Source organism: Ranitomeya variabilis, chromosome 2 (genome assembly GCF_051348905.1).
Source record: "Ranitomeya variabilis isolate aRanVar5 chromosome 2, aRanVar5.hap1, whole genome shotgun sequence".
In the NCBI taxonomy this organism is placed as follows: Eukaryota; Metazoa; Chordata; class Amphibia; order Anura; family Dendrobatidae; genus Ranitomeya; species Ranitomeya variabilis.
The window spans coordinates 70507272-70520294 of NC_135233.1; the positions used below are offsets into that span (position 1 = coordinate 70507272).

General features: G+C 40.3%; 1 long non-coding RNA gene across 1 annotated transcript in view; it reads right to left on the minus strand.

Moving 5' to 3' along the window:
- The window catches only part of LOC143809098 (uncharacterized), a 102756-nt gene that overhangs the window by 72440 nt on the left and 17293 nt on the right, over positions 1 to 13023 (minus strand). The window contains exon 2 of the long non-coding RNA XR_013222068.1: positions 1376 to 1476. This is a non-coding gene — a long non-coding RNA (uncharacterized LOC143809098). The remainder of the gene's footprint in view (positions 1 to 1375; positions 1477 to 13023) is intronic.

A 13023-nucleotide genomic window follows, 5' to 3' on the forward strand; every position in this document is an offset into this window, starting at 1 on the left:
AAAGCGCGAATTTTAAACAAAGAACGCTGCCGCTTCCCTCGGTAAGGTGCAGGCTGCGTCGGAGAGGTGAGTATAGCAATATTTTTTATTTTAATTCTTTCTTTTACACATTAATATGGATCCCAGGGCCTGAAGGAGAGTTTCCTCTCCTTCAGACCCTGAGAACCATCAGGAATACCGTCCGATACTTGAGTCCCATTGACTTGTATTGGTATCGGGTATCGGTATCGGATTGGATCCGATACTTTGCCGGTATCGGCCGATACTTTCCGATACCGATACTTTCAAGTATCGGACGGTATCGCTCAACACTAGCTGTAAGTTAATAGTTTGATAGTTTGACCATTCTTAAATTATATGTAAATGACAGCCTACATTTGTCCCTACCAAAACTAACGCATTACCTTTTTCTTCTTGTAGCCTCCTACAGAATACTCACGGTCACTATTTTGGTATGGTAAAAGACATTTAATCTTTTAAGTCCAAAATATAAAGTAACTGTCCAAACTGTAAAATACTGGAGCATGTTCCCACAGGATACGATGATGGCTTAATAGTGTGGATAGATTTAAGAAGGGGTGGGTCATCTTCTTTAGAAAAACGCAATATACAGGGTAATTTTATTAATACAAAATGTTGATTCAGAGTTTTCTCATATTGCGATTAGGGTTGATAAAGGAAACTTTCCAATCTATGGTAAATCATTGCTTTCAAAGCATTTTTTGTCTTCCTCTTGATCAACTAGAACTTGTAAGTTTAAATGTTGAACTTGATGGAGTTAGGGCATTTTTTAACCCACTAACTATACATGGTGGTATTAAAAAGTAACAAGGTCCTTAGAAAATCACTGTTTTTCTCCACAATTCCTTACCTGAAACTGTCAAATGTGGATAATCCACAATAGACAAATGGTCAAAATAAATGAATATTGACATTTTCTGACATTTAAAAAACAGCCTCTTCTGACAAGATGGAATCAATATGTCAAAGCAGTAAGAATTGTAAATGTTTCTTGTAAAGAAATACAGAGGGAAACTAAAAGGGATAACGTTCATGGATAGATAAAATTGGTATGATATATTAATTGTGTATTTTATTCCAAAATATTCATCTGGAATTTAAAAGATCCTAGAGGAGACCAACTTACTACAGCTCAAAATATTTTATTATTTTTTTTTCTACTAGAATACTAGCATATTCCTTTTGAGCATTTTGATTGATGCATTAGAAACATTGTAATCCTAAATGGAAAATTGAAGCGTTGAGTAATCCTCCCACCCCCTTAGAATACTTAACTTGCTCAGCATATGACCTTTACATGACAGAAGAAAAATTAAAACCTTGGACTTTAGGAATGTAAAGGTCTCTCACTGACCTGTAACACTTCGCAGGCTGCATGTTGGCATTTGATGTTTTAGGCTTACGTGATACTTGTTGAGATGTTTTCTAAAACTCTCTATTTTCCAGTCGTTGCACCTGATGAAATAGAAAGCTCTGATATCTCTGAAGCTTTCATTAAGGGTTTGATGGAAGTCATATTATGTAAACAACATGGAATGTTGAAAAAAGGTATCCAACAAGTCTGATCTGGAAATTGTGACTATACTCTTCAAGGGTCTGTAGATTCGACCAGACCAGAGGTCAGATTTTGATGGAATTTCGAAAGCTTTAATAACTAAAAATGTCTGTCATTTACTCTTCTTCCAACTTTCACAATTGTCATATTATGTGATACAGTGCTCAAGTGGCTTGTGCATAGTGAAGGACGTATTTTCTATCTGTCAAGAGAACAATCGCCAAAGGAAAGCTCTATGAAAATGGCATACCTATTCTTTAGGTTCAACACTGGGTTTACATACATGTGAGATGGTACAGTAGATCATACAATACAGATGCCTCTACCTTTGCAGTTACTTGAATTTGATAAAAGGAGTTGTCTGGTAACCAGATATTGATGACCTATCCTTGTGACAAGTCAACAATATCAGCTCAATGGGAATATGATCCCCGAAATATCTTGGGATATGCCGAGCCAAGAAAAAAGACAACAAAGGACACATCTGTCCTTTTATCTGAATATCTATAGACTTGTCTAATTTATTTACAGAAGCTAAGTATGAAAGAGTTATTTGCAGTTAGAGTAGTCAGTGTGGTATGCCCTACCACAAGAGGTAGTAATGGCAAACACTATAGCAGCATTTAGAAAGGGCTAAATGCTTTTCTCGCAACAAATGGCATTGTGGGTTATAAATAAGTTATCTATAGAATGTATAACTGGTGGTGGAGAAAGGGTGAACTTGATGGATCTACTTCTTTTCTCAACTTACATAACTAGGTAACTATGTAGTGCCTGGTCAGAAACTTTTTGAAAAAAAATATTTTCATTATTACAATTGGTATTTGTATTAGGGGCTCAGGCGATTATTACAAACAAAGTCAGTGAGGTGCCAACCACCCTGTACCTATCAGTCTCGACATGAGAGCTTCAAAATGTAATGTATAAGATGAAAAGCTACTTAACCTCTTCACCCTCGATCCTGTTTTCACCTTCCTGACCAGGCCAAATTTTACAATTCTAACCATTGTCACTTTATGAGGTAATAACTCTGGAACACTTCAACGCATCCCACTGATTCTGAGATTGCTATTTCATAACCTATTGTACTTTATGATAGTGGTAAAATTTCTTCGATATGACTTGAGTTTATTTGTGAAAAAAAAATTGACGAAAATGTAACAATTTTCAAAATTTAATTTTTATGCCCTTAAATCAGAGTTATATTACACAAAATAGTAAATAAATAACATTTCCCACATGTCTATTTTTTCATCAGCACAATTTTTGAAGCATAGTTTTTTTTGTTAGGAAATTATAAGGGTTAAAAGTTGACCAGCGATTTATAATTTTTCCACAAAGAATTACAAAACCATTATTTTTAGGGACCACATTACATATGAGGGGCATATATGACAGAAAATACCCAAAAGTGACACCTTTCTAAAAATTGTACCCATCAAGGTGCTCAAAAACACATTCAGAAAGTTCATTAACCCTTCAGGTGCTTTACAGGAACTTTTGGAATATGGAAGGAAAAAATGAACATTTAACTTTTGCAACAAAAAGTTTAGTTTAGACCCAATTATTTTTATTTTTTCAAGGATAGCAAAAAAAAAATGGACTGCAAAATTTGTTGTGCAATATCTCCTGAGCATACCCTATATGTGGGGGAAAACCATTGTTTGGGCACAAGGCAGGGCTTGGAAAGGAAAGGACTTTTTGAATGTAAAATTTGCTGGAATAATTAGCGAACGCATGTTGCATTTGGAGAGTCCTTGGTGTGCCTAATTAGTGGAAACCGCCCACAAGTAACACCATTTTGGAAACTATACCCCTCAGGTAACTTATCCAGATGTGTGGTGAGCACTTTGAATCCTAAGATAGTAACACAGTAACATAGTTATTAAGGTTGAAGGAAGACTTTAAGTCCATCTAGTTCAATACATAGCCTAACCTAACATGCCCTAACATGTTGATCCAGGGGAAGGCAAAAAAAAACCCATGTGGCAAAGAGTAAGCTCCACATTGGGGAAAAAATTCCTTCCTGACTCCACATACGGTAATCAGACTAGTTCCCTGGATCAACACAATATCAAGGAATCTAATATATATATACCCTGTAACATTATACTTTTCAAGAAAGGCATCCAGTCCCCTCTTAAATTTAAGTAATGAATCACTCATTACAACATCATACGGCAGAGAGTTCCATAGTCTCACTGCTCTTACAGTAAAGAATCTGCGTCTGTTATTATGCTTAAACCTTCTTTCCTCCAGACGTAGAGGATGCCCCCTTGTCCCTGTCACCGGTCTATGATTAAAAAGATCATCAGAAAGGTCTTTGTACTGTCCCCACATATATTTATACATTAAAATAAGATCACCCCTTAGCCTTCGTTTTTCCAAACTAAATAGCCCCAAGTGTAATAACCTATCTTGGTATTGCAGACCCCCAGTCCTCTAATAACCTTGGTCGCTCTTCTCTGCACCCGCTCTAGTTCAGCTATGTCTTTCTTGTATACCGGAGACCAGAACTGTGCACAGTATTCTAAGTGTGGTCGAACTAGTGACTTGTATAGAGGTAAAATTATGTTCTTCTCATGAGCATCTATGCCTCTTTTAATACATCCCATTATTTTATTTGCCTTTGTAGCAACTGCCTGACACTGGCCACTAAATGTGAGTTTGTCATCCACCCATACTCCCAGGTCTTTTTCATTGATGGTTTTGCCCAGAGTTTTAGAATTAAGCACATAGTTATAGATCTTATTACTTCTACCCAAGTGCATGACCTTACATTTATCCCCATTAAAGCTCATTTGCCATTTATCAGCCCAAGCTTCTAGTTTACATAAATCATCCTGTAATATAAAATTGTCCTCCTCTGTATTGATTACCCTGCAGAGTTTAGTGTCATGTGCAAATATTGAAATTCAACTCTGCATGCCCCCTACAAGATCATTAATAAATATGTTAAAAAGAAGCGGGCCCAATGCTTCACAGAAGTTTGTAACGTTGAGCCGCGATAATCAAAAAATTGCATTTTCACCACAAAAATGTTTTTTTACCCCCAAATTTTGCATTTTCACAAGGGTAACAGGAGAAATTGCATGATACGATTTGCTGTACAATTTCTCCTGAGTATGCCAATATCCAATATGTGGGGGAAAACTACTGTTTGGGCGCAGAGCAGGGCTTGGAAGGGAAGGAGCACCACTTGACATTTTGAATGCAAAATTTGCTGGAATAATTAGCATAGGCCATGTCAAGTTTGGAGAGACCCTGGTTTGCCTAAACAGTGCAAGTGACACCATTTTGTAAACTAGATCCCACAGGGAACTTATCCAGATGTGTGTTGAACTGTGCACCTTTAAACCCCCAAGTGCTTTACAGAAGTTTATAACATTCAGCTGTGAAAATTAAAATTTTCCCACAAAAATATTTTTTTTATTTTTGCAAGGATAGCATACCCTTCTATCTGAATTTTAAAAAAAACTGACCGTCACATCCAAACATAGACTAGGTGTGAACATGTGCTAACCTAGAGTCACCAACTTGCATACAATCAAATAAATAAGGCAGCACTCTGTAACGCCATACCTTGTAAACATGAAATATGAAAATTGAATTGCATTACTGCACTAGAAATATGAAAAATTGAGAAAGCTTAGCTCATAAATTGGCCAATTGATGTGTACCTGGTATAGAGGATTGGCATTGATAGGTCCTGGTAACGAGAAATGCCTTAACATGGCTACCTGGTACACATGAATTGGCCAAATTATGCACTAAGCTTTCTAAATTTTTCAGATTTCTAGTGCAGTAATGCAATTCAATTTTCATATTTCATGTTTGCAAGCTATAGCACTACAGAGTGCTGCCTTGCTGCCTTTATTTGATGGTACCCCATATGTGGTCGAAAACTACTTTTGAGGCACAGTGCAAAGCTCAGAAGGGAAGAAGTACCATAATGGAGTTCACATTTTGCTGGACTGGTTTGAGGGTGCCATGTCACATTGTCAGAGCATTTGAGGTGCCAGAACAGCAGAACCCCCCATAAGAGACCCCTTTTTACAAACTACACCTCTCAAAGAATTTATCTAGGGGTACAGTGATCGTATTGACACCACAAGTGGGTACCAGAATTTTATTCCATTGGGTAATGAAGAAAAAAATAATTAAATTTTTACCACAAATATTTTGTGTTAGCCCCAGATTTTACATTTAAACACTGTGAAATGGGTAAAAATGGCATCAAATTTGTCCCCCAATTTCTGCTGACTATAGAAATACTCTGTAAGTGGCTGTATAGTACTGTCCTGTATTTAGCCAGACAGTGAGACTTGGGAGGGACGCTATTGGCAAATAGCATTCCGTCCCTCCCGAGTCTTGCCATATAACTAAGCAGTACTGTTATACAGGAGGTATCCATATACAGAGCCCCTAAATGCTAGAAGAGCAGAATCCTCCCTCACGTGACCCTATCTTGGAAATGATACGCTTTGGGGAATTTATTTACAGGTGTTGTGACGATTTTGATGTTGTGAGTGAAAATTGCAAATTGCCGTTGTTGTGACCAGTACGTTGTGCTGCCCAGCTCATGCACCTGTAAATTAGGCGCGCTCTCATCACTGCAGAAATTCCAAACATGTGGACATTAACTGTGGTTTAGGCACACTGGGGCTCAGAAAGGAGGGGGCATTTGGACTTTGGAGCACAGAATTTGCTGAATTTCTTTTAGAGGATGAGGGCCATTTCGCTTTTCCAGAGCCTTTGTGCTACCAGTAATGTGGAAGCCCCCTATATTTCCATTAACAGATGACGTACTTGAGTTGGGACTTGTTTTTATTGTTGGTTGAGTTGAAGCTTTTATTGGGAACATTCTACATAACATTTTGGATCACATTTATCCGGCTCCCTACGCTGAGCACTTACATCAGAGTTTTCATCTAAATCTCTGAGTGACGTAATTCAAATGAAACCCCAAAGGGAGGCACTCAATATAATGAGGCAGCACAGTTACTCTGGATTCCATCTGGCCTCTGTTTAGTGGTGTCCTTTTTTGAGAGGTGCACAAAACTGTGGCTGACGCATGCCTAAAAAAACGGACACCGCCGGTCGCTGGATCACATGATCAGACGACATCCATAGTGTCTCTATCTGCCTTATAATAGGGAATCTTCCACCAGTGTTCCATCTGAATCACGTATTTCAGACATTTACATGGAAACATCGATATAAGTGATCAGCACAAATGGCAGAATAAATGTGCGCCAATCCTTTCTGCGATTTTTGGGAGGAAGAATGAAAAAATCAACAGCAAGTGAAGAATTGGTTTTATTTATTTTTTCACCGTTACTCCAGCAGCATATGTGATTAGACAACTTTAATCTTCGGGTCGGTGCGATTACAGCGATACCAGATTTATATTGGGTTTTTATGTTTGACTGCTGTCACACACTAAAAGACTCTTTTTTTTCAAAAATAAATTTTTGAATCACAATATTTTGAGAGCTATAATTTGTCAAAATTTCTGCTGACAAAGTCATATTAGGGTTTGTTTTTTGTGGGACGAGTTGATGTTTTTATTGGTACCATTTTCGAACTCATTACTTTTTTTATTGCTTTCTATTCCAATTTTTGGGAGGCATAATAAACAAAAACCAACAATGCAGGAATTGGGTTTTTTAATGCCATTCCGCATGTGGTAAAATTGATATGGCAGCTTTTTTTTTCTTCAGGTCAGTTTGATTACATCAATACCCCATTTATATAGTTTTTTTTATGTTTTTACGCTTTTGCACAATTAAAACTATTTTATAGAAACAATAATTATTTTTGCATCGCTTTATCCTGAGAGCCCCAACTTTTTTATTTTTCAGCTGATTGAGCTGTATGATGGCTTGTTTTTTTGCTGGACAAGATGATGTTTTCAGCTATATAATTTTTATTTACATTTGCCTTTTTGATCCCATTTTCTTCCACCTTTTTGTTCGGTGGTATGATGATAAAGCATTGTTTTTTTTTGCCTTGTTTTTTTTATTTTTTTTTTACAGTGTTCACCAAAGAGGCTAACAGGTTGTTCCAGACGCTGCTATACCAAATATGTGTACTTTTATTTTTTATTTAAAAAAAAAAATTCATAATAATGTTTCTTAATGGGTACAATATATATATATTTTTTTATTTTGTAATTCTTTAAAAAATATATTTTTACAACTTTTTTTAAACTTTTTTACTTATTCCCACTATGAGACTTTCACTTTCTGCAGTCTGATCGCAGTTATAATGCAGGTGCTTTGCTATACCTTATAATCTGTCAGTGCTGCAGACTCAAATTAGTTAGGTCATGCACTGCGCATAATCTAACTAATTTGCTGGTGTCCTGTATGTCATCATGATGATGCCTGGTCACCATGGCAATGATCGGCATCCCGCGATGACAGTTCCAGAACGCCGATCCAAGGGCAGATGGGCTTTCTTCCGTCTGCCTGCTCGTTATATACTGTGATTGCAGCATTTATGGGGATAATGTGCTGGGAGCGGTGTGGGCATCACTCCTGGCATTGAGAAACAAGTTTCAGCTGTCAGATTCAGCTGACACTCGGCGGCGATCACTCGACGTATATATACTGCATTGGTCAGGAGGTCATTCCCGACCATGACGTATACATACTTCAAATGTAGGGAAGGGGATAAAGATAAAGCGAATCTGTTAGCAGGTTTTTGCTACCTCATCTGAGAGCAGCATGATGTAGGTAAAGAGACCCTGAATCCAACAATTTATCACTTAGTTTACTGGGTGCAGCAGTTCTGACACAATCAGAGTTTTTAGATATAAGATGAAGCAGAGCTGAGAAAGCTAACCTGGCCCACATCTGGCTCTTTGTGTACATAGACTATTGACAGTGAGCTACTTATCACAGGAAAGGGTGGAGTTGGACTAGCAAGCACATACTAGCTAGTCACAGCAATGATAATGTCCTAGGGATACAATTTTCACTAAAACAGCAGCACACAGTCTGATAAGTGACACATTGTTGAATTTGGAGTTTTAACCCTGACCTCATGCTGTCCTCCGAATACATAGCAAAAACCTGCTGACAGATTTCTTTTAACATGTAATGATGTAAAAACCTTGTTCCCAACATGGTGCACTTCATTTTACATAAGAGTAAATGCACAGATGCCAATGAGTAGTCTATTCTGCCTTTTACATAGACCTGTTAAATAATAGGCTTGAGATTAAGAGATTGCATCATGGCCACATATACTACTATATAGTAAAGGAATCTCAGGTGGTCACCATGTGTAACCAATCAGGTACCAAATGAAGATTAATGGTCAATTTGGAATTCAGGGACCTTTTGTCATTTAAGGCCCAGATATTTCTGTTGAATGCAACAATATTAGTCAGGAGCTGTGATTTCTGGTATGCAAACAAATTGAACAATCCATTTAAAGAGAATTTATCTATAAAGCCGTTTTCATTTTCTGATTGCTGATTTTTTATTCTATACTCTGCACATGATTATGGAGGCAATCAGTGTGCCTAAACTGCTATTCAGATGTGCACTTTACATTAACCACATTGAGCATAGACAGTAGAGGGAACAATGTTGTGGGCATGATCTTTGTAGAAGTCGCTCTGCAGAAAGCAGGAGAGGAGGTGAGCTGTTTTTACCTTCATAAAGGTGCTATCCTTCAATGTAATTTTGCCTGTTATTGTAATAAGAGGATTGCAGAGGACTACTCTCTACAGAACAGGAAATGCCAGCCAATGGAGGGACTTAGTGGCCAGAGGAAAAATGCAATATTTCATGTTTTTTTTAAATATAAAAAGTGATTTGTAAAATTAAGAAATAATATTAATATCTTAAACATAAAAATGATCAAAGCTTTTAAAACAGAAAAGTGGTGTAAAAAGCTTTGAAAAGTCACAAAAATGTTACTCAACTTGGAGTTGCGCAAATATTTTGTAACTTTTGGCGTTTTCACAACAGTTTCTCACAGCTTCTCCAAAATAGGCAGAACTGAGGTGGGACGGGGGTGTAATGCTGTAAGGTGCCAGAGGGCGGTATGAGGTCTTACAAAACTCCCTGCAGACATTCCTGCTACATCCACAGCCTACAGCTCAAAACCGGTGCTATGGAGAGCACCTTAACCCCTTTCGTACAGAGGAAGATGGACGTGGAATCACGTGAGGGAAAGGTAACTAATCTCGGACATACTGTAGAGATGAAAGGGAAATCCTTGGGGCTGACAGTTTCAGTGGATATAGGGATAGTTCAGGAAGAACAGAAAGTAAAGCGGGAAATGTACTATATTATTGAAACAAGAAACTGAGGGTGCTGTACCCAATACTGCATGATACAACTGATGTACTTGAACTGTCCAGTAAACTTTTATGTGTTCAAATGAACTGGGTGTCCCCTGAGTTGTGTGCGGCTGTTCCTGAATATGGAGAATTGAAGACATCGTATGCAAGAGGCCTACAAGTGAATGTAATGCACCCTACACAAGACTGCACACTGAGAATGGGACACGATTTTCCTGTAAAGAACATTATGGAGCACCAGCTCGACCACAGTTACCGCCCTCTGGCACTTTACAAGTGGTGCAGTCGATAGAACAAAATCATGCACCAAGAAAATTTGAAGGATGAGGGGAAGATTCCAGAGAAAACAAAGACGGCAACTGCAGCTAAGCCCAAGATAGCGAACGGTGGCGCATGAGGCAGAGGAAGCTCCGCCCATCATGGGTGTTGGGAGATCAAAAAGGCGCGAAGCTTGGGAGGTGTCCTGTCTGGAGAGGTCGGCAGGTCATGAGTGGTATCCATCCCAGATGGTCACGGTGGAAAAGAACGAAACTGGCACATGACCCAAAAGATAGCTCAGCCCAGGAAGGTGCGGAGCAATGGTATAGTAGACAATGGGAGAGAAGGTCAGCACCATTGATAGTGAGCAAGGAGAGCAGCGAATAAGTTGTGATAGAGCAGTACGGTCACCCGGTTGAGGGTCATGGGCAATATTATGGCATCGCATTCTGTGCATGGAGGAGTGGAAGCAGAAGATGGCTCAGGTGGAGGGAGAAGTGCAACTGGTAGGATTGAGAGCCACAGACGTCCCTGAAGACACCCCGGTGTAGGATCCAGACCCCAGCGAAGGCTCAAGAACTGGAACCTAATTATAAGATGGAGGCAGCCATATCAATGTGGCCAAGGCCTGGCAGCAGGGTGGAGAGAATTGGTGATGGCTATGCTGGTGATCACACATCTGACCCCTAAAGAGATACTGGCCTGGGAAGCAGCCCTCACACCCAGCCACTGATGAAATAGGAAGAGACCCCAGACCCAGAACCCAAGAAGGCCTGGTGTCATGTTCTCAATGGCAAGAGAACATAGCATAAGCATATATAGGAACTAGCTCTTGGAAGATGGGAACTGAGCTGACCATGAACTAAACCTAACACACAACTAGCAGTGGCCGGGTAGCATGCCTACGTTGATTCTAGATGCCCAGCACCAGCCGGAGGACTAAATAATGCTAGCAGAGGGAAATATTAGTCCTAGCTCACCTCTAGAGAAATACCCCGAAAGGAGACAGAGGCCCCCCACATGTATTGGCGGTGAATCAAGATGAAATAACAAACGTAGTATGAAAATAGGTTTAGCAAATTTGAGGTCCACTTACTACATAGCAGAAGACAGAAAGGGCACTTTCATGGTCAGCTGAAAACCCTATCAAAACACCATCCAGAAATTGCTTTAAAACTCTGGCATTAACTCATAACACCAGAGTGGCAATTCCTGTTCACAAGAGCTTTCCAGACACAGTAACGAAACTACAGCTGTGAACTGGAACAAAAATGCAAAAACAAACATGGACAAGAGTCCAACTTATCTAGTAGTTGTCTAGGAGCAGGAACAAGCACAGAGAGGCTTCTGATAACATTGTTGACCGGCAAGCAACTAACAGAGCAGCAAGGTTATATAGCGACTCCCACATCTTGATGGGAACAGGTGAACAGAGAAGATGAAAACACCAGTTCAATTCCACCAGTAGCCACCGGGGGAGCCCAGAATCCAAATTCACAACAGTACCCCCCCCTCAAGGAGGGGGCACCGAACCCTCACCAGAACCACCAGGGCGATCAGGATGGGCCCTATGAAAGGCACGAACCAGATCAGAGGCATGAACATCAGATGCATTCACCCAAGAATTATCCTCCTGGCCGTATCCCTTCCACTTGACCAGATACTGGAGTCTCCGTCTGGAAACACGAGAGTCTAAGATTTTCTCCACAACGTACTCCAACTCACCCTCAACCAACACCGGAGCAGGAGGCTCAACGGAAGGCACAACCGGTACCTCATACCTGCGCAATAATGACCGATGAAAAACGTTATGAATAGAAAAGGATGCAGGGAGGTCCAAACGGAAGGAAACAGGGTTAAGAATCTCCAATATCTTATACGGGCCGATGAACCGAGGCTTAAACTTAGGAGAAGAGACCCTCATAGGGACAAAACGAGAAGACAACCACACCAAATCCCCAACACAAAGCCGAGGACCAACACGACGGTGGCGGTTGGCAAAAAGCTGAGTCTTCTCCTGGGACAACCTCAAATTGTCCACCACCTGCCCCCAGATCTGATGCAATCTCTCCACCACAGCATCCACTCCAGGACAATCCGAAGATTCCACCTGACCAGAGGAAAATCGAGGATGGAACCCCGAATTACAGAAAAACGGGGACACCAAAGTGGCAGAGCTGGCCCGATTATTGAGAGCGAACTCTGCCAATGGCAAAAAAGCAACCCAATCATCCTGGTCAGCAGACACAAAACACCTCAGATATGTCTCCAGGGTCTGATTAGTCCGCTCGGTCTGGCCATTCGTCTGAGGATGGAAAGCGGACGAAAAAGACAAATCTATGCCCATCCTAGCACAGAATGCCCGCCAAAATCTAGACACGAATTGGGTCCCTCTGTCAGAAATGATATTCTCAGGAATACCATGCAAACGAACAACATTTTGAAAAAACAGAGGAACCAACTCGGAAGAAGAAGGCAACTTGGGCAGAGGAACCAAATGGACCATCTTAGAGAAACGGTCACACACCACCCAGATGACAGACATCTTCTGAGAAACAGGCAGATCTGAAATAAAATCCATCGAGATGTGCGTCCAAGGCCTCTTAGGAATAGGCAAGGGCAACAATAATCCACTAGCCCGAGAGCAACAAGGCTTGGCCCGAGCACAAACGTCACAAGACTGCACAAAGCCTCGCACATCTCGTGACAGGGAAGGCCACCAGAAGGACCTTGCCACCAAATCCCTGGTACCAAAAATGCCAGGATGACCTGCCAACGCAGAAGAATGAACCTCAGAGATGACTCTACTGGTCCAATCATCAGGAACAAACAGTTTATCAGGTGGGCAACGATCCGGTCTATCCGCCTG